The sequence below is a fragment of the Leptinotarsa decemlineata genome, unplaced genomic scaffold (assembly GCF_025532065.1).
Source record: "Leptinotarsa decemlineata unplaced genomic scaffold, Ldec_3_MD MMD2_tig00001393_RagTag_RagTag, whole genome shotgun sequence".
NCBI classification, from domain to species: Eukaryota; Metazoa; Arthropoda; class Insecta; order Coleoptera; family Chrysomelidae; genus Leptinotarsa; species Leptinotarsa decemlineata.
Genome location: NW_027412562.1, coordinates 14,472,596 through 14,496,011, shown reverse-complemented (window position 1 = coordinate 14,496,011; position 23,416 = coordinate 14,472,596). Strand labels below are relative to the sequence as shown.

General features: G+C 38.2%; 1 long non-coding RNA gene across 1 annotated transcript; it reads right to left on the bottom strand.

Moving 5' to 3' along the window:
- Positions 1–15,159: 15,159 nt before the first annotated feature.
- Positions 15,160–17,202, bottom strand: LOC141482580 (uncharacterized). The gene is made up of 2 exons (XR_012465596.1): positions 17,101–17,202; positions 15,160–15,882 (listed from the first exon to the last, which is right to left on the bottom strand). It is a non-coding gene; the product is annotated as an uncharacterized lncRNA (long non-coding RNA).
- Between the last annotated feature and the right edge of the window lie 6,214 nt (positions 17,203–23,416).

Here is a 23,416-nt window from a genome sequence, read left to right as displayed (position 1 = left end):
GAATGTTGAAAATGATGAATAAACGTCATGGTGACATGTCAAATAGGCATAAGGTGTGATGAAATGATTTCGAAATACGTATGAGAAGTATATGTACAGTTGTAGAGATCTGGAGGAAAAATATAAAATTTGAATATCCACCTTTGACATATCTTTACGGTTCATGCAGAAATGAACACATCCGGTAATGAAAAAATCATCGTTCACTAAAACATACGATATATTTGGATTTCTCATGGTGAGAAGGTTTCGAATCCGTCAACAACAGGTCACTTCCGGTTTTCACTTCCTATTTCCGTTATATTGGCTGCAACAGGCCAAAGTGGATACTCATTTCAAATGATTTCATTTGCTGAATATGAAAAAGATAATATCGAGCGTCCGATGTGGAAAAACAAAGGGAGAATTGTAAATACAAAGAAAAACCATTAAAAAATTTGAAATTTATTGTTTTCAGGTTACCAACAATTGAAATTGAATAGCAGCAGTTCGAATCATAATCAAACGGAAAGGGACCTTAAAGTTTGGAGTTTCACTATCACACTGTCATCACAAAACTGGCTAGGTTGGCGTGAAGTTCTGTGTAGTTGATGGTGGGGTGAAGACCAAAAGTAAGTAATAAAATATTTCGGGCCTGAAGTGAATGAGCAAAATGTTCGATAAAATACACGACTGCGATCGATCTGTCATTGATTATCTGACACGTTCAAAAATACCAATTAATTCCTTATGACATTGCATCAATTATTCGGTTCCTGAAGTCATTTACATCTAGAAATTGAATTTTATAAACAAGAGCCCTCATATGCCCTATAAGACAAGACTGCGAACTGGCTAATTTTGAAGTCCTTTACGTCCAATATAGTGATTAGGGTAGGTAATGTCAATATAATAAAGAGATGGCGTAGTATACTATGAAGCGGTCATTTCTCTCATGAAAAACGCATAAAAATTTTTATAAACATAAAATGCGCTAAAACTATTATTTCGGTCATTTCGACTGCAGCACATTTATGAAACCCCATTTTCTCCAACAACCCATGTGATGTGTAATGTAACATTATGTGTCAGTTTGAAGAAATAACTGTCCACGGTGTAAATATTGGAATTGAATTAATTAAAAAAACCTTTTCTATGAAGAACCGAGACTTTTTAACTCAGGATATCGAGAAAAATTGAAAATCAGTTTACTTTGGTTGAATCACAATGTTTCGTAACAGAAGCAAAATTTTACTTTTTGAATAGATGAAAAATTCTTCTAGACTGTAATTAGCATCATGTTAGTTATGACTGAGGGGTGAGTAGAATCTGAAAAGGAGATGGGTTTGGAAGTTTCTAACGTAGGGAGGAACCATTCATAAATTCAAAAACAATATACTAGAGAATATTTATTGATATCTAATCATTCCATTGATATGTTCACAATTACATTTTTCGAGTATCGAGACATTCTGCTGCTATCAAAGTTTTTCGAATCTGTATCAATAATATGAAGTAGTTAGTTGAACATTTAGTAATGAAATAATCTACTAATAATCATCAATATCCATAGCATCTGATGTTTGAGAGATAGAATAGTGAACCCAAGGTAGCGTATCGTGTAAATCTGGAATAATATGGCGATGGAATGTACTTGATGTTTATCGGATCGAATCAAATTTTGGGAGAGCTCATATTCTTCCAATTCTCTAAGCAATTCACATAATCATCGAAAGTAATTTTATTCTTCACCACAGAAGATTTGACACCCTTTGCTTCTTGGTAACCCCCGAGCATGAGATCATTTGATTAATTTCTTCCTCATCATAGCCATTATTTACCAACTGCTGATGATACTATCATCCGTCACCAACACCCTAGTTGTATATAATTTCGAACTGAGGCCTACATATTCAGTCATCGGAACTGCGTTATTCTCATCTTTCATCATCCCGAGAACCTTTTTATTTACCAAAGGAACGTTAAACTGATTGTTGGAATGGTAATCTGAAGTATCGAAAAATTTGTGACAATTTTGACGTATGATTTCATAAGGATCCTGATTGCATATTTCATAAATCAGGCTATCTGTATCGATGTAGAAAATTACACAATTATCTCCGAATCGATGGCGCATAAAGTCATAATGGAAATCGTATATGGTAGTCTTTGCCAAGTCTAAGAAACCTTGTCCTACTTGTATCGGTTTATTTAGATGAATTTGCAGTTTCCTCAGTTCGACTGCCACCAAATTCTCATTGAATATCATGTAGTTTTTAAATTCTGGCTTGAAAATATAGGCCTCAGCTCTGTAGCGATCAGCTCATTTGGTGAGGAGTTTAATGTTGACTCTTTTTCTAATGTCTTTCTCATCGTTTTTCCGAATACTGTATTATTCATTATTTTGACGAGGTTTTTCTCAAACTCATTCATAGCCCTTTTCCGCAATTCAGTATTCAAATCAATATAGGACCATGGTAATTGGTTGTATTGAAGTACTCGATGAATTTTCGTGATGATAAGACCATTAGCAATGACTTGTTTGAGGGTGCGATAATGAATCACATATTTTTCTTTGTGTTGGAGAGTAGCCATCAATTTAGTGAGCTCTTTTATCGATTTTGAGGGCTTTTTTGTTTTTGGATTTATATGTTCAGGGCAGTAAGGCAAGTCTTTGTGTGAATCATGTAGATGTTCAGGATACTCCAAATCAACTCCAAGCATATATCCCACGCCTCTCTCATCGGGTATTGATTTGACGTCAATATTGGTATCGCACCACTTAAACCCATCATATGGCAAATACTGAGACATCGCCTACCCATACTGGTTGTTTACGTCAAAATACATGTCAGAATTTGAAGAGTCATAATTGTTCAAATACTTATTGTCCGCATGAGCTCTTTTTTTCGAACAAACTTGCCTAAGTCCACCTCTAATTCCTCGATGAACAAATAGAAACATGTCAGGATCGGTCAGTAGTTCCAATTCAACTTTGGTATATTTGCATTCCACGTAAGACCTGATAGCGTAAAGTGGTGGGCAAGGTCCAGATTAAGAGTTCTAAGGCAGCTAGCACGGAATTGTTCAAATACGTCAGCGAAAAGGGGGATATCTGTTTGCATATATAAATCCACATATTGACCCAAAGTCTGATAATTGAAACTCTCCCACACATCCTGGGCTCGTTGATATAATCTGCGGAGGCGGGGCTTATCCTCTAATTTGTTATAGAAGGCATCAAAAACGGGGCAAGCAAGCTTCATTAAATCTATCGAAGAAATATATATGTAAGTAATTCAACCATGTGTTCAGGTAACTCTAGATGCAATATCTGTGATGATGAAATGTGTATCATAGCCACTCAAATTGTGGAAGACTACGGAAACTACATGACTACCTTTGTAGTTTATATTACATACTTCGTGCGTGGGGCCACGATAGTTATCACTTGATATGAGATGGTTATGGTCGCGTACTTTTTTGTCTTCAGGAGTGAAGGGCTCTTCGCAGATGTGACAGTGTGTAGCCTTTCGAATTTCAACTTCTTGATTTATTGTCATATCGATGTCGTATGGACACCAAAATACTGTAGCCATATCTTCAGCTAGTTGATCCATCTCATCAGCGAACCATTGCATGCACTCCTCTCCACGATATGCCTTATAGAAGGATAAAGCGTCATTGCATGAGCACTTCAAGTAGTAACCCACAACTGCCGGAATATGATAATGAGTTTTTTTAGGATCATCAGTAGAACGATTGAACAACAAATAAAAAATAAATTATAAAAATTATAAAGAAATAAAATTAAATTAAAATTAAAAAGTTAAGAGATTCTAGGCCACGTTAGTTAACGACGTGTATCTACAATCGTCTTCGAAGACGTTCTATTGTTACTTGTATTTTATTTCACTATTCTTTCATTTCAGGTTATTTTCGCTTAATATAATTATCATTTTCAACTAGTCATTTTCAATTCTCCTTTTTTAGTTGTTTCAGGGATTTCAAATCATTTCATATATCAGACAATGAAAGTCCGAACTACTGAAATTCTTCAGAAGTCTTCAGATGATTATGAGTTGGAGTATTTTAACAATCGGATTAGTTTTGCATTGGGTACCACAGTGATCGTTTCGAACCAATGGAGACTAAGGTAGCAGAATCGCATTCAACACAGCGGAGAGTAAATAAATATCACTGTGTAGATTATGACAATGTTTATGGTCCGAAACATGTTGCCGGTGAATGAATATTAGGAAATAAAAATATTCGCTTCGATGATAAACATATACTTGTAGATAATGTCGATTTCGAAAGCACTTTTGGTCTTTTGGAATTACTTTTTTCTATGAACCCCAAAAATTACACGCCTATAGATCATCAGATGTATAAACATATATTGTAACTTACTGCTGCTCACCGTGATACTGTAGGTCGTTTGACGGGGCAAGCCGATAAGAAGAAAGTCAATGAAATTATCAAACCCCTTTCCAAAACTAAGACTAAGCCTGAACGTGAAGATACATCAGGGGGTGAGTCTGAAACCAGGTCGCCGCCACGTGAAGAGGCATTGGAGAAACAATCTGAAGCATTCAACATTTTGGAGTGGGAGGGTCCGAATATTTTGGTTGATCGATTGATATATTTTATTGAAGCATATGACCCTTAGGATGAAGAAATCACTCTGATTATTACTGAACTCAAAAATGCTGGAATAATATATTATTCTTTGAATAAACAATGTAGAAAAAATTAGTCGTCTTTCATTTCACATATGAGAGGTGTGTCTTACCATCATAAAGCTCTGTAACACCTCCTCAAAGTCACCTTGGCTACTTCATGGTACGTATAGGTGATTTCGAAGTTGAAAGTGGTGGGGGGAGGTTCTGAAATCGGCGTAAACCAACTACCCCTGAGGTAGATTGCTCATAATTTGGCCATATGCATTACGTCTGTACGGAAAATTTCAAAGAAGAATAGATTCAAACCTTATCGAGTTAGGAAAGTAAGTCTATTATCTGCGTTTGACAGACTTCAATAGGAGCAAAGTTTTTTTAGGTGGATCATTACAAAATTTCGCCAAAATAATGGAATTTGCAAAAAATTGTGATGCAATGTGTCCCCTGCAGGGGTAAAAGGGTTCGTCGACCGCATTTACCCTTCGCCATAACAGCCGGCTGGCCTCCCAGACCCTAGGAATTTCTGGGCGCAGTTCCTGTCTGGGTATGACGGAAGGTTGGTTTGCTTCAGTTAGCTCTTTTTCAAGGAATTGGGATTCGCTGAGGTACTGACCCCGCCACGAAACCACTCCCAAGCTTCCATTGGCTTATGGGTGACCCCGTGGTATTCCACCACTCCCTAGCATTTCCACTAGGTCGTCAGAATCCCGCTGGAACCGAGAGATCACTTCACTCCTCAATACCATTTCGCCAGAATCTCCGAAACCTTCTTTGTTTCGGGAATTCTGTCCTTCACCGCGTCTCTCGAAACACTTTATGTTTCGGAAGTTCTGTCCGGTGGTATTTCTCTGGAAACTTTCCCTGTTTCGGAAGTCCTGTCCGCTATGGCATGATTCTCTTGACGGGTTTAACAATGGCTTTGACATTTAGCTGTTTATTGTTGTCACAAGATGGCCGTACGCCCTGTGAAATAATACCCTTGGTGACTTCACTACATAAGTAGGTATCACCCCCTAAATGTCTTTACTTAAAACATTGCGGTTGAGGAAAAATCTCAAATCTAAAGGCGGAAAACCCTCCGGTTGTCGCCGCCAGTTGAAAGTTTCAAATTGTTCCCGTTGTTCCGCATCCGATGGGATTCGCTCTGTGGATGTTTTCTTGTTGAGGCCGCTCTTGGCGTTCTGCTCGCATCTCAAGCAATTAACGAAGATTGGCCTGGGGCTTGCTCCTAGTCCTGGACAACACCTCTTCTCGAAAACGATGTCCATTTTCTCGGAATAACGTCTCCTGTCGTTCTCTTGCGAAAATTTCTTGTTCCATTTATAGGGTATTCGGCGTGTTTAGTGCCCTAAAATGGTTTAATGCAAGTTCACTATTTTGCGGGGGTTTTCACCATTTGAGGACTCTGTCCTTCGAGTCATGTCGAGTTCTCTAGCTACTCGACTTGCTGAAAAACCACCAATGCTCGGGTTTTGTCGCTCTGCGACCACGGGAGAGGTACTGATGTCCTTGTGCGCAAAATATCTACGTTGAGTAGCATCTAGTCTCAGACTGGCTGATTCCACTGGAGTTCTCGGAAAACTGTTTCCTCTGAAAACATATTCCTGGGGGATTCCGCGTCTGCTCGTAGAAGTCGCACTCAGGCGCCTAAGCGTGTCTGACAGGGAACTTGATTGACCGGAGCTTGTGGTCTCGCGATGTGGTACTGGTGTATTTTCTGCAAGCTGCGCTCGCGCTTGTCTTGCCCTAGTCTGCATTTCGATTTCAAAAAGTTCCTAATGTGACTCTGACGAGGAAATAGTCAGAGAAAAGGATTCACGGAAATCTAATATTTTTAAGTTCACCCTTGAAACGCGAAACTGGTTTCCTATCCAAGGCCTACAAGGTGAACTGAGCTAGTGATTTGGGAACAAGGAGCCTAACGGTTGAACAGCACCCTAGGATGAGGGCCGCTTGCAGGATAAGGTAGAAAGGTATCGTAATCCTGGAAGGTCCCAACGGTTAGGTTGATTCGTTCGCCCGAAGGACGTAACTAATGATGTCTTGTCCCTCCCGAGGTTAATCTCGCAACCGTTTAAAACCGTAAGATGGTCGAGTGGAGTGAGACCGGGCAACTTTTGTAGGGACGTGCTCTTCCTTTGCAGGATTTGGGCTGCTTTCCTCTGGCGGTCTGCCAAAAGGAACCTAGACAAACATAAGGTATGATTAAACACTTCAATAAATTACCCAAACAATAATCTGCTGCTCCAGTATAAGCTCTGTTAAGTCCCAGATTTTCCACAATCCAATACGAATTCCTCCAATAGATATCCAGCCACTGGTATACTCCGATTTAATCTCTATTAGTCCTAGAGATTCCTTATCCTAAGACAGAAAGTCTCATGCCGCGTCTCGATAATCTCATTCCTTCTTGCAGAACAATGCGTTTGAAAAATGTAATATTTTTCAAAACTCGAATGCTAATAAAAATTGAACCACGAGCACTAGAACCGTGATCGAGGTGTCAAACAAAAGCTACTAAGAATTTATATCGATACTTCTTTGGAGAAAGCACGATTTACCTATCTAGATAGCTGAAAAAGCTATTTTCCATAAAATCGACTTTTCCCCTATTTAAAAAATTGGCGAAGGCTACTAATCTTGCAAAAGATATTTTTTATCGCTTAGGAAACGATATTTCACATCTTAATTTTCGAAACTAAGCTGAAATATCTTCGGAAAACCAATGTTTCTCCACATTTTCTCGATATTCTTTCCGAGTGGGCGGTCCATGTACTGGAGCTCGCGAAATTCAAAACTTGTTTTGTTCAGCAGGTTCGTCCCTTCGCGGCTATCACCTACCCATTGGTTTGCTGCAGGCTAACCTTCACGGTCCTGTCAAGGCGCTTCACCTTTTCTTTCACCTTCGGGTCCCGCGTGTCGATCACGATGTCCTGTTGCTTCCAAGAAGGTCTCTAGGCGTCACTTTCCGCATCCATTGAAGTCTTTCCAGTTTTTCGTCCCTTTTGAGCTCTATTTGCGGTTCCTCCGCCTGTGCCGCGTCTTGGTCAACCACCTCTTCCGGTGGAGGATCTTCTTCATCCTCTTCTTCGACGCGCACATCCTGCGGTTTTGTGTTACGTGCCGGTTTCCCGCCAAGTAACATTAGGCTATTTTATTTTATGTAAATACACTAATATCAGTTCAGATTGGCAGTCCACAAACTTTGTACTCCAGAAAAGAAAGAAACGTCATTATATCTTCATTCATTTATATAAAGAGATGAAAATAATGAGTGTAGAGGGATGGCCAATATGTTACAATTGTCAATACTTGCCTACTTGGCATTCCTGTTTCAATGTTCAGTTGGCGCATTCGGAGAAATAAACAAAACCTAGATGTTGCTTTCGTCATAGGTGTCATTTGCTGCCGTCGTAGTTCGCAAGCCGGTCGAGAAAGATCGACTACCGAACTAGTTAGGTTTACTTCCTGGCGGTAAAATTTTATTCAGGCGAATTATGAAATAGCTGCAGCTATGTTACGTAAAAGCTGACCGCTATGAATCACCTTGATCAATTATAGGAAGTCCAAAGGCAAGAAAGAGTGTTATGTGTGGAATTTCAATAAATAAGAATTCGAAAGGCGGAAATAGGTTGTGGAGAGAGGGGAGATAGGGGGTTGCGAGGGGGGTTCGACGAGACGTGGAAAGAACAAAAGGTCTTTCCTAATTGTGTTAACAATTTCGAGAAATTGTAGCATTCCAAAGTATTCTGAGTTTCGTAAGGAAAAGACTCGATAGTCCCAAGTACAAGTACAAAGAGTTCGCTGGTACGGGATCCCGACAGGAGGTCGAATTTGGTGTTTTGTCCTAGCCTCTCGAAACGGCCGCTCCAGACCACGAACCGCAATAGTTAGATATTGCATTTAAGTTTGACATCACGGAGCCGCATGATAAGTAGCAGTAGCATTATTCATTTGATTTATTCTGGTGAGTCCGCTTCTTTTTGCTATGGCCTAACTGGTGCAATACATGTCACAGCCTAGAAAATACTATCGTGAGCTTGCATGCACGCTGCATCCTGTTGCATTCCGCTGTATCCTGCTGCATTTCGCTGTATCCTGCTGCATTCCGCTGTATCCTGCTGCATTCCGCTGCATATAAACACACTTGATCCATTATTATAGCTTCATGAATGCCTAAAGTTTGCCGCAGCTGTGCTTGACACCGATTCAGTTTGTTTAACAACACATTGCGTAATCATTAGCATCCTCAACGCTTCACGAGTACTAGAGACTTGCCTAAACATGATTTGTCGCCTCTAATTTATAGGAAGTGCTGCATCAAACAGTTATTTTGCCTTATCATTCAAGTATAACTTTGATTTGTTTTAGATTTGTTATTAGGGAGTTTTGTCAATGATTCAGTGTTGAAATAAAATTATCATTGATAGATCCGCAGAACTTTCATTCCAAAACCAAATTTTTCTTCCCCTCGTTCAACAACGAAACACTTGGCAAGACCTTCCTAACATTGCTCCTGATATCATTCAGGTGAACCAGTCGGTCTACGCCGCCTCGTTTGATTTCATAGGTGTCCGGACCTGCAATCCGGACAACCTTGTATGGCCCTGTAAGGGTCGGTGTGAAGTTGTCTTCTACGAAGTTTCTGACAAGTACCTCATCTCCAACTTGGTACCATCTGGGAGGTTCCTTTTCCTTATCTGGAAACAACTTCCTTTGGTAGACTTCCTGCCTAAGTTTCCCCCTTTAGAATTTCTCAGCTCTGGCTGCGAGTTGCTCTGGTAAGGGTTCTAGTCTGTTAGGTATACTCCAATCTCCTGGTCTAGGGGGAGTATAACCTAAGAGTATATTTGCCGGCGTTTCTCCGGTCGCCGCATTCTTGCGGTTTCGTAGACAGTACATTATAGTGGGAATATGGCTCTCCCACTGCTGTTCTGCTGTTCCGGCTGTCCAATTAGTCTTCCTCCCAAGACTTTCTTCACCTCCTGCAATCTTCTTTCAACAGGGTTCGCCTGTTGATCGTATAAAGGGGTATACAATAGGGGGTATACTTGTTCAATGTTTCTGGCACTGCAGAAACGGTGCATAGCGAAGCTTTCGAAGGCTGGCCTATTATCTGAAATAAGGGTATCTGGGCATCCCCATCGGGCCAGTACCTTCAGGTCCAGAAACCGTGCAATATCCACTGTTTATGCCTTCGCTACCGTTTCAGCTTCAATTCACTTGGAGAATAGGTCCGTGTATATTAGCATGTACCGATTACTTGAGGAGAGGTAGCATAGGTTCCAAGCACGTCCACCGAGATAGACTGGTTGTTCAACGACGTGTGGTCGCAACCGCGCATGGGTCTCGTGTCGTCTCGATTTGGTGATTTGGCACACCAAGCATCCCCTCACGAAAGCCCAAACATAGTTCTCCTGTCCAGATCAGCAGTAGTACTGGCGGATAGCTCTCAGCGTTTCGTCCTGACCAGGGTGACCAGAGGTTGGGGGTGTTCATGGTAATAGCTAACCATGTCTTCTCTCAAGTCTTTAGCGACGTATAATATGTCTCGCTCTGGTAATCTTCTGTAGAGAATTCCCTCTTCTACCTTGTATTGTTCCCTCAATTGCTTCTCAGCATTTGTCATGGGTTCTCGTGTATTCAGCTCAGTCCGTTTTTCTACCAGTCTTTGCACGTCCTTATCCGTGCGCTGCATCCTGCATGCGACTTCGTATGGACTTTCCACGTTACACACTTCACGTGTTGTCGGCAACTCTACCTTCATCGAAGGTAAACCCATTCGGTCTACGTCAGCCTCCAAGTCCTCGCCTTGCTCGCCACTCGGGTTTCGCGAAAGATTGTCAGCCAGCTGGTTCTCTTTCCCCAGAACGTGCACCACGGTAAGTGAATACTCCTGTAGTAACAGGGCCCAACGAATCAGTTTTGCCTTACTCTCCTTGAACTTGTCCAGCCAAGTAAGAGCCTTGGAGTCAGTCTTTAGAATGAAAGGCTTAATGGCCCACACGATCGCTAAGCATTCTGCTTCGTTGACATGGTAATTAAGTAAAGCCCCCTTCAGCTTCGCGCTGGCATGGCTGATTACTTTTCGGACTCTGTCGACCTTCTGGTATATAGCACGGCCGCCATCCCAACACCTTAATGGGGGTCACACCAGAAGCCTCCCTCGGCTTCGGGGTGACCCCCTGGCATTCCACCACTTCCGCTAGGTCGTCAGTATCCCGCTGAAACCGGGTACGTGGCACTCCTGTGCGCAACATACCCTTATCCTACCATGGATCATTAAGTGTTGCCCTCTGGGGGCATCGCGACGCCTGGCGTCGGATGACCTGTGCTCCATCACTCCTCAATTCCATTTCGCCAGAATCTCCGAAACCTTCTTCGTTTCGGGAATTCTGTCCTTCACCGCGTCTCTCGAAACACTCCCTGTTTCGAAAGTCCTGTCCGCTATGGCATGATTCTCTTGACGGGTTTGACAATGACTTCGACATTTCGCTGTTTATTGTTGTCACCGGACGGCCGTACACCCTGTGAAATGTTACCCTCGGTGACTCTACTACGTAAGTAGGTATCATCTCCTGAATGTTTTTACTTAAAACATTGCGGTTGGGGAAAACTCTCAAATCTAGAGGTAGACAACCCTCCGGTTGTCGCCGCCGGTTAAAAGTTTGAAATTGTTCCGTTTGTTCCGCATTCGATGCAAAACGCTGTTGGCTCGTTGTCGGAGCCAATCTCATCATAGCAGATCACGCTCTCATGTTCAACATCGCGTGAAGCCCTAATTGGGGTTCACTCTGTGGATGTTTTCTTGTTGAGGCCGCTCTTGGCGTTGTCAATTCTGCTCGCATCTCGAGCAATTGACGAAGATTGGCCTGGGGCTTGCTCCTGGTCCTGGACAACATCTTATCTTGAAGACGATGTCCATTTTTTTCGGACTAACGTCTCCTGACGTTCTCTTGCGAAAATTTCTTGGTCCATTCCTAGGGTATTCGGTGTCTTCAGTGCCCTTAAACGGTTTAATACAAGTTCACTATTTCGCGGGTTTTTTTCACGATTTGAGGACTCTGTCCTTTGTGTCATGTCGAGTTCTCTAGCTACTCGACTTGCTGAAAAACTACCAATGCTCGGGTTTTGTCACTCTGCGACCAAGGGAGAGGTACTGATGTCCTTGTGCGCAAAATGTCTACGTTGAGTAGCATCCAGCCTCAGACTGGCTGATTCCACTGGAGTTCTCGAAATACTGTTCCCTCTGAAAACAGATTCCTGGGGGATTCCGCGTCTGCTCGTAGAAGTCGCACTCAGGCGGCTAAGCGTGTCTGACAGGGAACTTGATTGACCGAAGCTTGTGGTCTCGCGATGTGGCACTGGTGTATTTTCTGCAAGCTGCTCTCGTGCTTTTCTTGCCCTAGTCTGCATTTCGATTTCAAAGTGTCCCTAAAGTGACTTTGACGAGGAAATAGTCAGAGGAAGGGATTCACGAAAATCTAATATTTTTAAGTTCACCCTTGAAACGCGAAACTGGTTTCCTATCCAAGGCCTACAAGGTGAACTGAGCTAGTGATTTGGGAACAAGGAGCCTAACGGTTAAACAGCACCCTAGGATGAGGGCCGCCCGCAGGATAAGGTAGGACCTGCTCTTCCTTTGCAGTATTTGGGCTGCTTTCTTCTGGCGGAGTGCCAAAAGGAACCTGGACAAACGTAAGGTATGATCAAACACTTCAATAAATTATCCAAACAATAATCTGCTGCTCCAGTATAAGCTCTGTTAAGTCATAGATTTTCCACAATCCAATACGAATTCCTCCAATAGATATCCAGCCACTGGTATGCTCCGATTTATTCTTTATTAGTCCTAGAGATTCCTTATTCCGGTGAAAATTCCTCCAATTCCACTGATTAATGGTAACCGCAGATCCCTGAAGACTCCTGTGCTATGATTTGTCTCTATTGAGTTATAAAAAGAACTAGAGACTCGAATTCATTCAATAAATCCCAACTGCAGCTTCAAACTTTCAAAAAATCTTCGGAGATTCAAGACGACTGCTACTCGCTCGATGTTCGAAATTCAACTAACTAACGTGGCTCGGAAATTCGTATATTTATACAAAATAAACGGGCTCTCTTCCGCTCCACTTTCAGCCAATCGGCGATCGCAAAAGTCGTGCGATTTTGCCTGGCCTAGATTCGAATGTTTACACAACGAAAACAACTCATTTCGTATGCATTTGCCAGCTTTTATGGCCCGTTTTTATGCAGGCGCTGGACTTTGAAGTAGGAATACCGCTCTCATATTTTCCATTGACGTATATATGCTGCTGTTCCCATCTCATTCCTTGCATATATCATTTCGCTTCCTTAATTTGCGTTCTTCGATAAATGGAATCTAACAGTCTTCGGCCTCACTCGGGAATCTTCGGAAAATCGCGAAAATTCTAAATTTTCATTTTCCTCGATTTCACATAGAACTCAGCATCCTAAGACGAAAAGTACAATCACCCGTAGATCCCTCCCATTTTTTTGGTAAACTGGTGGACCATGAGATTACGAAGTTGAACTATTGTTGGTTACTTTTGTTGAATTAGTAGACAGTACCTTTCCGATGGTTAGTAAAGTAATTTCAATGTAGATGGAGTGCGAAGTACTATACCGTGCTTCAAACCTCAAAGAATCCCTTTCAAACTCTTTTTAGTATATTTCGGCATCCAATTGGCAAAATCTTGTACATTTTTTATTTCTTTTGTAGGACCGATCTCTAGCAGTCAAAGCGTTCTTGATATTTCATTTCATATTGAATTCTGAATATCTTGGCGAAATGCGCTGGAATTCGTATTATTCTTTTTCAATATGATTATTCTACGGATTCCATTTTGAGGTTGCTACGTTCGAGAAATTCCCGCCTGGAAAATTTGTTCATAGAAACATCTCTTTGAGGATTGATTACGAGGATCTTCACTTCTTGAAAATAGTGCCTATCTTTGCTTGCTTGCATTTGATGTTGAATTGGCCTATCACTTTATTGGGATGATAATAGAACTACACGTAAGTTACACCAAAATTACCTCGACATTTCTGCCTCGTCATTTTGAACCTTCAGCTCATGTACTATTTACATTCCTCTTAGAGTTCTGGTTGTCGTTTCATAATTTGTTAATCACCATACTGTAGGTTGGAAATTTACTGGAAGAATTGAAGACATTGCCCAAAAGATTCTGTAATAATTTTTCGATATGGAAAACCCTTCTGAAACTTGAAGGTAGGTTTCATTATGATTTTTCCTTCTGTATATATCATAATAAAAGTATACTTGTTTGACTTTTCCCCGCGCTTGTGGTGAATTCATATGTTTTTTATTATGTGGGAATTATCACAAGGATCATATATTTTTTTATGAATCGGAAACGATTCATTTGAATTATTCGTAATTATTGAAGTGATTTCTTTGATATTTTAAATAATATTTATGTTAGGATTTCTTAAGCTGAAAGGACGTTGCTATTTTTTTTTTTGGTTTCAGAGGAAATTATTTTCTACCGAGATGTGAATTTTGTTTGTCAGGAGTGCTAGCTACGAAGGTAATTTTGAATCGTCTCAATGTTTCTTTAAATTGATTTTTGTTCCATTCGTTATCAGCATAGATTTTGTCCTGATCTTTCCATCGAAATCACTAGTGAAATATGTATTATGTTTTTTCAATTTTCAAATTCTCTTTATATTCACCGTTCAGAAAAACATTTGGCTGTTAATTCAATTAAATAGTTTATTTTCTTACAATGGAACTTCCTTCGAGGGAATTTATCATGAAATCTAGGAAAGGAAATTTAAGAATATGGGCGACAATTACTATTTAATTCCCTCAATTTTTAACCTCATCCGGTAAGCTTTGATGTGTTGTTCTTTAAGCAAATGATAATTCATTTTTAGTTTTTGTTATTGAGTTCAGTCAGTTGAAAATACTTATATGATAGTCCAGTAACTTTATATATCACAGCATGCGTCAAATCAGGTAGTTCTTATTTTTTGAAGACTTGTTTATGATGTTGACCTCGAGCGAAAGAATCGCCAAAGAATCGGGTTTTTTCAAATTTTGGCGATTAAATCCTTGAAGGACTAGTTTTTGAAAAAACTTGCTTTGTAAGTTTTTAAACTAGCCCAAATTTGCTACAATATGATACCAGAACTGTCTCTGTAGATCCAATAGTTTCCGAGATTAGGCCTTTCAAAATTTATAATTTTTTAGAACTTTCAAATTTTTTGCAAATCTGTCTTTCTAATTAATTCAATTTTGATCCTGATTATATCATCGAAGTTTTTTATGATGGGATATTAAAAAAGAAAATGATAAGTGTGGATGATGATGTTTTAGGGTGAAGACTGAACTAGAAGACATTGAAATAAACAACTCAAAGAGGAAGGAGATAAATGTAGAAGAATTGATAAATTCTTATTTATGTAATGTTTTAAAAATAAAAGTCAGTTTTGAAATAAAACAATTTCATAATTGATTTCGTCTATCATTTATCAAGCTATATAAGTTCAACAGAAGTTAATAAGTTTATCTGTAGGAAATTGAGTAATATTAAAAAAAAACAAATTGAGTGGTAAATCAATAGAGTGAATAAATTAAGTAATTAAACAAAATTTAGCCCTCTTGGAAGGTCCCGGTTGAGGTTAGACCGTGTTTGGATCGACGTATTGGGATGGCATATTCCCATCAGGGGATGGCGATGAAACTTTGACGAGTTGGTCTGGTCGCATGATGGCCGAAGTTTCCGAAAGCATAGTATCCTTGTAACTAGCTGAGTATCCAAGCGTTGACAATAACTCAACCAGATGTTTTGGTCCGAACTTGTAATACAAGAATGCACCAATCTCATGCAGAAAAAAAGAGATAAACGAGCGAGGCCTGACTTCCGATATTATTGAATGTGCAATAGCAATGCTTTATTCTATAGGAATCCATCCAGCTTCGCTTGTCTTTTAAAATTACCGTTTCGAGCAACCGTATGAAAAAATCAGGGATACCTGAATTTACATTCTGGAGGAAGTCGTCGAATGGTGTGAATTATGTTGTATCGTACACTTGCGACCGTATATCCTCTCGTATGACTTCACCAGCTGCTTTCACCACGCGTAGTCTTTCTGCTTGAGGACAGGGATCAGATATTCTGTAGGTTTTGAGTTCAAACGGCACTAACGTTATGGGCAGCCGGCCAGTCAACAACTGAAACGAAAAAAATTGGATTATTCATTAGACCAACATCACAAACAAGTCTGCAAAAAATCAGAACTACCGGATTTCAAAAACTAGTCCTTTATGGTTATTATCGCCAAAATTGAAGTAAAAACCAGATTTTTCGCGTTTTTTTTTTCAATTTTTGACAAAGTTGCGTTCGGCGCCCGATGTCACAAACTTGGATTATTCATTGGGCCAACATCACAAACAAGTCTGCAAAAAATCAGAACTACCGGATTTCAAAAACTAGTCCTTATGGTTATTATCACCAAAATTGGAGTAAAAACTCGATTTTTCGCGGTTTTTTCGATTTTGACTAAGGTGGGTTTGACGCCCAAGGTCACAAACCTAAATTACTCATTAGAGCAACATCACAAATAAGTGCAAATAATCAGAATTACCGAATTTCAAAAACTAGTCCTTTATCGCCAAAATTGGAGTAAAAAGCTGATTTTTCGCGGTCTATTCGATTTTGACAAATTTGCGTTTGGCGGCCGAGGTCACAAACTTGGATTATTCATTAGGCCAACATTACAAACAAGTCTGCAAAAAATCAGAACTATCGGATTTGACTTACACTACCCCATACTTTCAGGTGACAAAATTACTGGAATATGAGTAATTTTGTTGAATTTTTTACTGCGAGGTTGTCAGATTTCATGAAAAGCACGGAATTTCGCAAAAATTTCAGTTGGTAACATAAAAATTAAAGGAAAATTGAATTTTAATAGAGGCATCGAAACATTATTTCTATTGTTAGGAATCACACGTTAGAAGATAAGACCTCGTCAATCCTTTAATTCTCCCTAGGGTTTTATGAAACAGTGCAGGAGCTGCATATTTTCAGATTTGGGAACATCCATCAACCGAATCTAAATGTGAGCTGTTCACTCAATATTGAAAACTTATAGAAGGAGGACCTGATTTTTTTCTACCCTGAATTCAGCGGACTCAGGGGCTCTAACCCTTATTTTGGCACTTCAGGAGATGTCAAGCCACGCAAGTAGACATTGAGTGATTCAGATTTCTGCCACATTCGATCGTGACTTGAATATATTCCGACTCTGAATCCAAATTGTATGCCCATGTATGTCATATACTAACAAATAATAAAATATTTTCTTATAGTATTCAACAGAGGTTCTTAGGTTCATTTGGTAATTTAGAAACAGGATTCAGACAGGCATTTAGAGAGGATAAAATTACCTGGCGCCCAATAATGTAAATTCAGTTTGCATATTTCCCCACTCTCGTCTTCACTCAGTTAGCCAGAGCCGAATTCTTGGGCTGTCACAGTGACAACCTAACATCGTAGAAACATCTCTGACTGAAGAATTATACTTGGAGATCTTATCAGGGACTCTAATTGAGTTTCTTGAACATTTGGCACTCAATGAAAAAATATGAGTATTTCTAAAACGATAGATCTCTACCATATTGCAAAAGAATGTGCAGAGATTCACTCAATACAACTATGCCAGGAAGATGGCTAGGAAATAAAGGTATTATTGAATGGCAACACGTTCAATGGACCTTTCTCTTCTAGATTTTTCGTTGTGAGGCTTCATAAAAGTTGAACTATCCAGAACAAATTTTGAAAATATTGAGGACTTGAAAGATTCAATTAGGAGAGCCTGCATTGCTATCACTCCACAGAAGACAACTCCTCGAATTGGCTCGGAACAATCATAGGACTACTCACTGAACACTGTCCATTGAGGGAAGACCTGAACAAAAAAGGGCTGTACAAAGGAACAGATACCACCCGTCATATTTTATGCGAATGTGAGGCATTAGATCACATGTGGAAAACAATTCATGTAAAACCTAAATTATGTCCGGCAGAATATGACACGCATCCAGGAGGGGATCTGTACAAACTACTACAGGGCACAGTATTGTTAGAATTGAAGTCATGTAAAACATGACAATAAGCCCATGAGGATGTAGTGTTTTCCGAAAACCTGGATTAAAATAGTTCAGAAATTGAAGAATGTGAAATGAGATCTATGAACGGATATTAAGGTCCCATTCTCAACAGATCATTGCTCGCAGTATTATGTAATTATAGGAAGAAAACAGGTGAAGATTAGGTATCAGTCAGGTAGTAAGTAACAATAGAAACTGTAACATAGCACTGGGAATTAATTCAGTGACATTTACTGGAAAAGTTTATGATTCGTCTTGATGCTGCATATACGAGTAACATCAACATAGCAGTAAGATGTAGTTTCAGTCGTCATTTGATAATGCTAACTTAGTTTACGAAACGCGCGTCGGAAGACATTTTTTTCGTTTTGGTGAGGGAAAAATATTTTCAATAGAATATGAAACTTGTCGTTAGTATTTTTCTCAACCACTGTCTCACCATAATTTGGTTATGTGATATAGAACTAAAGCATTCGTTTTGATGTAAACCGGTTGTTGTCAATTCGATCAGGCAAAGCATAATTGTTTGATAGACAGTAGCGTTATTGTCCTCACCCTCTCCCTCGCGCTCTTCATTTGTCGGCGTCATGATCGCTCTCGAGAGCCGTCTCTGTGACTCAACTTCGTCGTTATGTGGAAAACTGAAACATATGCTGTCGAGACTGACAGATCGAGACGGCGGGGCACGTTCCGCTCGACGGACGTATGCCATAAAATGTGGGCTGCCCCGAAAGTCGTTCAGGTGATCCTGGATATAATGAGGTCGGGAAATAGATTTTGAGTAGATAAATGTGATGGAGGTCAAGGACTGTATTTTCTAACGAACTAAGCTTCATTTCCTCCGATTAGGTTTTATTTCATAAAAAGGAAAAACATTTCGGAGGAGTGGATGAGTGAAAATAAAATATCAACAAGTGAAAGTGACGGAAGTGAAAACTGAAATTACAGTATTATGTGTTATAGAAGCAACCAATGATGATAGCACAATCTATCAATGTGTCGTTAATTATATGATGTATTCAAAAAACTACTTCAATGTGAAATTTCCACTTGACATACTTGTCAAGTGGAAATGTTTCATCGAAATTTTTGTTTTTGAATACGTTTTAATGGATATTCATAAAATATCGGTCAGTTGTATCATATTGTTGATAATATGGTAAAATGGAAGTTTCTGGACATATATAACAAAGTGTGGATATTTCATAACATTAAATACGTAGCTCAAGATTCGAATTAATAAAACTTAATTTAATTGATGGGATGCGATTCAATCCAATTTCTAATTGTACTCGAAAAAAGGAATTGGAAATTTTTGCCTCATCGATTTCTTGTTTGAACAATATCGTCAAAAATACTTATGATAAAACGAATGTTACATACCCTTTTCAACTTTCCATGTTAGGATGGCATTTATCAAGAATTTTCCATGTTTGACTTGGAATTTGATAGTTAATATGAAAAATTCAATCAATTCAGATTGTTACTTATGTATATCAAATATAAAAAATGTGTGTGACTGAAAAAGAGTGACTAAATCCATTATTTGTCTGTAGAAGAATGTTAATTGATAATTGAAGTGAACTTTCAAATGTAATTCATTTCCATTACCCTCCATTGTGAAGTAGAAACCTTCAAATTCTGTGCTTGGAAAAAATAACAAATTTTTCCCAAAAATGGTGTTGAGAGAATTCTGGATGAAAAAATGAAGAAAAATACTTTCATTCATCTTGACTCGCTTAAGATTTAATGTTTGGATAGCACCCCACTGACGGAGTGGACATGATGAAGTTGCAAAAACTATACTCAAAATGAAAATATACAGGTATTGTAATGAAAGTTGACTTTCAAAAACGGTAATGTTATAACTATTCACTACTGATGAATTGAAACTATGTTGTTCTTGCTATTGTATGTGTTTACGAGTATCTATGTGTATATTTTTATGCATTTATACGCATGTTGGTATAGATTGTGTGTGATTAGATAGTCTAATATTGATTCATGATCTGAGTTAGATCTGAGTACTGAGTATATTTCAGCATATCTGAATTTCAGTTTTTAACATTTCAACTATATTTATGATTTTTTTTTTTTGACGTATCATATGATATTATTATTATTACATTTCAGTATCCTTACAATCTTGAAAGCATCAATTGTCAACGACGACAATATGGAAGATTTAAGAGGTATTTGTGGAATACTAATAAGTGTAGTTCTTGTGCTACGTGAAACAAGTAATAAAAAAATAACCGAATATTTGGCTTCACTTCAGTTGAAGCAATGCCAGGTATTTATCATGCAAATTTCCACAATATGAGATTGAATATGTTTCTATAGTATGGTCATCTTTTTATAAAGTTTCAATATATCAATTCTTCTCTTATGAATTATGGATCTATCTTACTGAGTCGCCAGTTCTACCATCGAAAATTAAGTTGAATATTTCAGCTCTTCTTCTGACCATTATAAATCCTTTCAGAATTGATATAAAATATCTCACCTATCTATGGCGCTGTGTGTATCATGGATTCAAGAAATATGAAGTCATTCTTGAAATCTGAATGACAATTTTCAAGAATATTATGACTATATATTTAATAATTTGAATCAATGCATGAAAACAATGAAACAGTTGCAGGCTAGGCACCGTTCAGAGAGTCTTTTACCGATAAATGCATTACATATTTTTAACTGATCAAAATGAATATGGATCGGCGCGGCGTTTATATCTGATATAAATCCCAAAATCTGGATTTTGAAAATATATGAAGTGCACACGTGTGCATTGAGATCTCTGAAATGGACTTAAAGTTCAGTGGGTGTTTTTACCACCACAAATTTTAAAATCAACATAAAAAATTAGTGGAAGTGAAGTGGACAACTAAATGAAGACAGCAGTTGATTCCAGTTCTTTATCAATAGCAAATGAACATTATTTCAAATGAACACAGTAAAGTGAGCATAAATCCATTAGCAATTAGATATACCCTGCATTTGTAAATGCCACTGTTACTCCCTATTCTGTAATTGGATTCATCCTGTAGAATAGTGTATGAAATAAATAAATAAATAAAAACAAATTAACATGCACTCTCTACTTCTTTGTGTCAAATAATTCTTCAGAATTTGATACCGTAAGTAATACATGTTGCTTTGATTGTTTATGAAACTGTAGCACAATTAGATATAAAAGGATAAAATAGAAAAGGTGTAGAGGAAATACAGTGTAAAAACGTAATAAACCTATCGTGAAAGAATGTGAAATTTTATATGCACTTGAAGAAGTCTGTCTATAGCTGGAAAACACTTTTCGAAATTTGTAATGAAGTAGTTATTCGATGAGTGTTTCGTGCTGAATATTCCTGCGTAAGTGAAAATTTTTACTTACGCAGGAATATTTTTTGTGTTTTATGTAATATAAGAAAATCAATCAAAGAATTATTAGTGGGTGTTTTTATACATATACTTATCACCTTCCAAAAAGGAACGGCTGTGTTCAAACAAAAACTATTTCATATGACACATATCACCTTCCAAAAAGGAACGGCTGTGTTCAAACAAAAACTATTTCATATGACACATATCACCTTCCAAAAAGGAACTGCTGTGTTCAAACAAAAACTATTTTATATGACACATTATTGAAACCTGCTTCTTGGGTGTTCATTAACACTGAATTCTCAAATGTGGTAGATTATAAATAGTGCTATAGCCCAGAGAATCTCGCAAGAATTGGATAATAATAAAGAAGAGTTGCATACTATAGCAACAACTATAGCAAACAAGATAACCAGTTATTATTGATATTTTTGAAAAGAATCGATATCTTTGGAAGCAGAAAACGAAAATCTGGGAAATGAGGTAGAATTGTTAGAGAGGCATAGTCAATCCAACGATGGAGTTCTTTTTGAATTGGAGAAAGAATCCTACGAAATGAAAATATACTTTGTGAATTTTATCAGTTCGGACTTCCAGTGTCTAATATGATATGAAATGATTTGGAATCCTTGAAATAATCAATGAAGTCAAAATAAATTGCTGACGACTATATTAAGCGAAAAAATCCTGAAATAAAATAACAATAAAATGAAACACGAGCAACAATTGAAAATTGAATAATAAAAAAAAATGAAAATTAAAATATTTCAAGCCAAGTTACTTGAAAACATCCACAATTGTCTTCCGGTGATGACTGAACTTATTCCTCCGAAAGATGACTATTTATAGGTCATTCGAGTGCTTTCACCTATCCCGTCTTTCCTCTCTCCGCTTCACCGGTTTAGCGAGAACTGACCGTTTGGCTGGACTTGGCCATTTTCCGCTTGATTTCCGCTAGCTTGGCTGAATGCATTGTTGGAAAACAAATATGCGGCTTCTTTGAATATTCTCCTAAACCAGTGTCCCTCCCTGTGGATGATCCCAGCTTGGGATCACTTGATGTTATGTTGATGAGTCCAAACATGCATGGTTGGATAGGGGGTAGGTGAAAGCATTCGAATGACCTATCAATAGTCATCTTTCGGAGAAATAAATCCAGTCATCACCCGAAGACGATAGTGAATAGTAACAATCGAAATGTCATGACGTAACTTGTCTTGAAATATTTCAATTTTTATTTCTTTTTCATTGTTCAATTTTCATATGTTGCTGTATTTTATTTTTTTGTAATTTAATTTCAGTTATTTTGTTGCTTAATATAATTGTTATTTTTTGCTTTTCATTCAATTCAACTGATTCTTCCAGGGATATTAAATCATTGTATTAGACAATGGAAGTGCGAAGTAATGAAATTCACCATGAAACACCGTCAATCACCTGTGAACAAACGACATACTTACTTTATTTCTGCGAAACTGAATTGTAACTGAAAGTTGACATACAAAAATACAATTGAACAATGTTTACTGCTTGGAGGAAGTTGAAAATATCTCTATTAGAGTATTATTCACGTCGGACATGATTGAACAAAAAATATTTTAAAACTTAAGGTTTCTAAAAGAGTCCAATGAGTTGGAAAGACATATTTGGAAAAACGGAAGAAAAACACTGTAATATTGAAGGAAACAAATTAGTTACTGGAGATTCTGAAAATCCTGTCGAATAACTACTGGAATTGGAGAGCCAACAATAAAATAACCCAACTGAAGCAAACATCACCCCAGCGACTCCAACCCAGAAACTCATTCGATCTTTAAGTGAAACATAGAAAAAAATTCACTAGAACCTTCGAGGAAACCACTGCAGCAGGTTCAATTAAAAAAATACGTGATTTTGATATGAAATGTGTCAACCTTTTCACTATTGAAAACTTTCAGAAATGTAGGAAAATTTTGGAAGTGAATCATGAAAATAATAACTTCAAAATTTGACACAATTACATCCGAATAAAAAATAGGGATCACGATAGATGTGAATTTCTTCTGGAGAACCTAGAGTCTGAACTTGATTTTATCATTCTAGAAGAAACTCGAAAGTAAATACTTATCCTATCAATTCAATATCGATGGCATTTGGGGTGTTAACATTCAGAACAAGAAAATATCGTTTAAAAATATAACATTGTCATAACTGCTCTTCAGAAATAGAA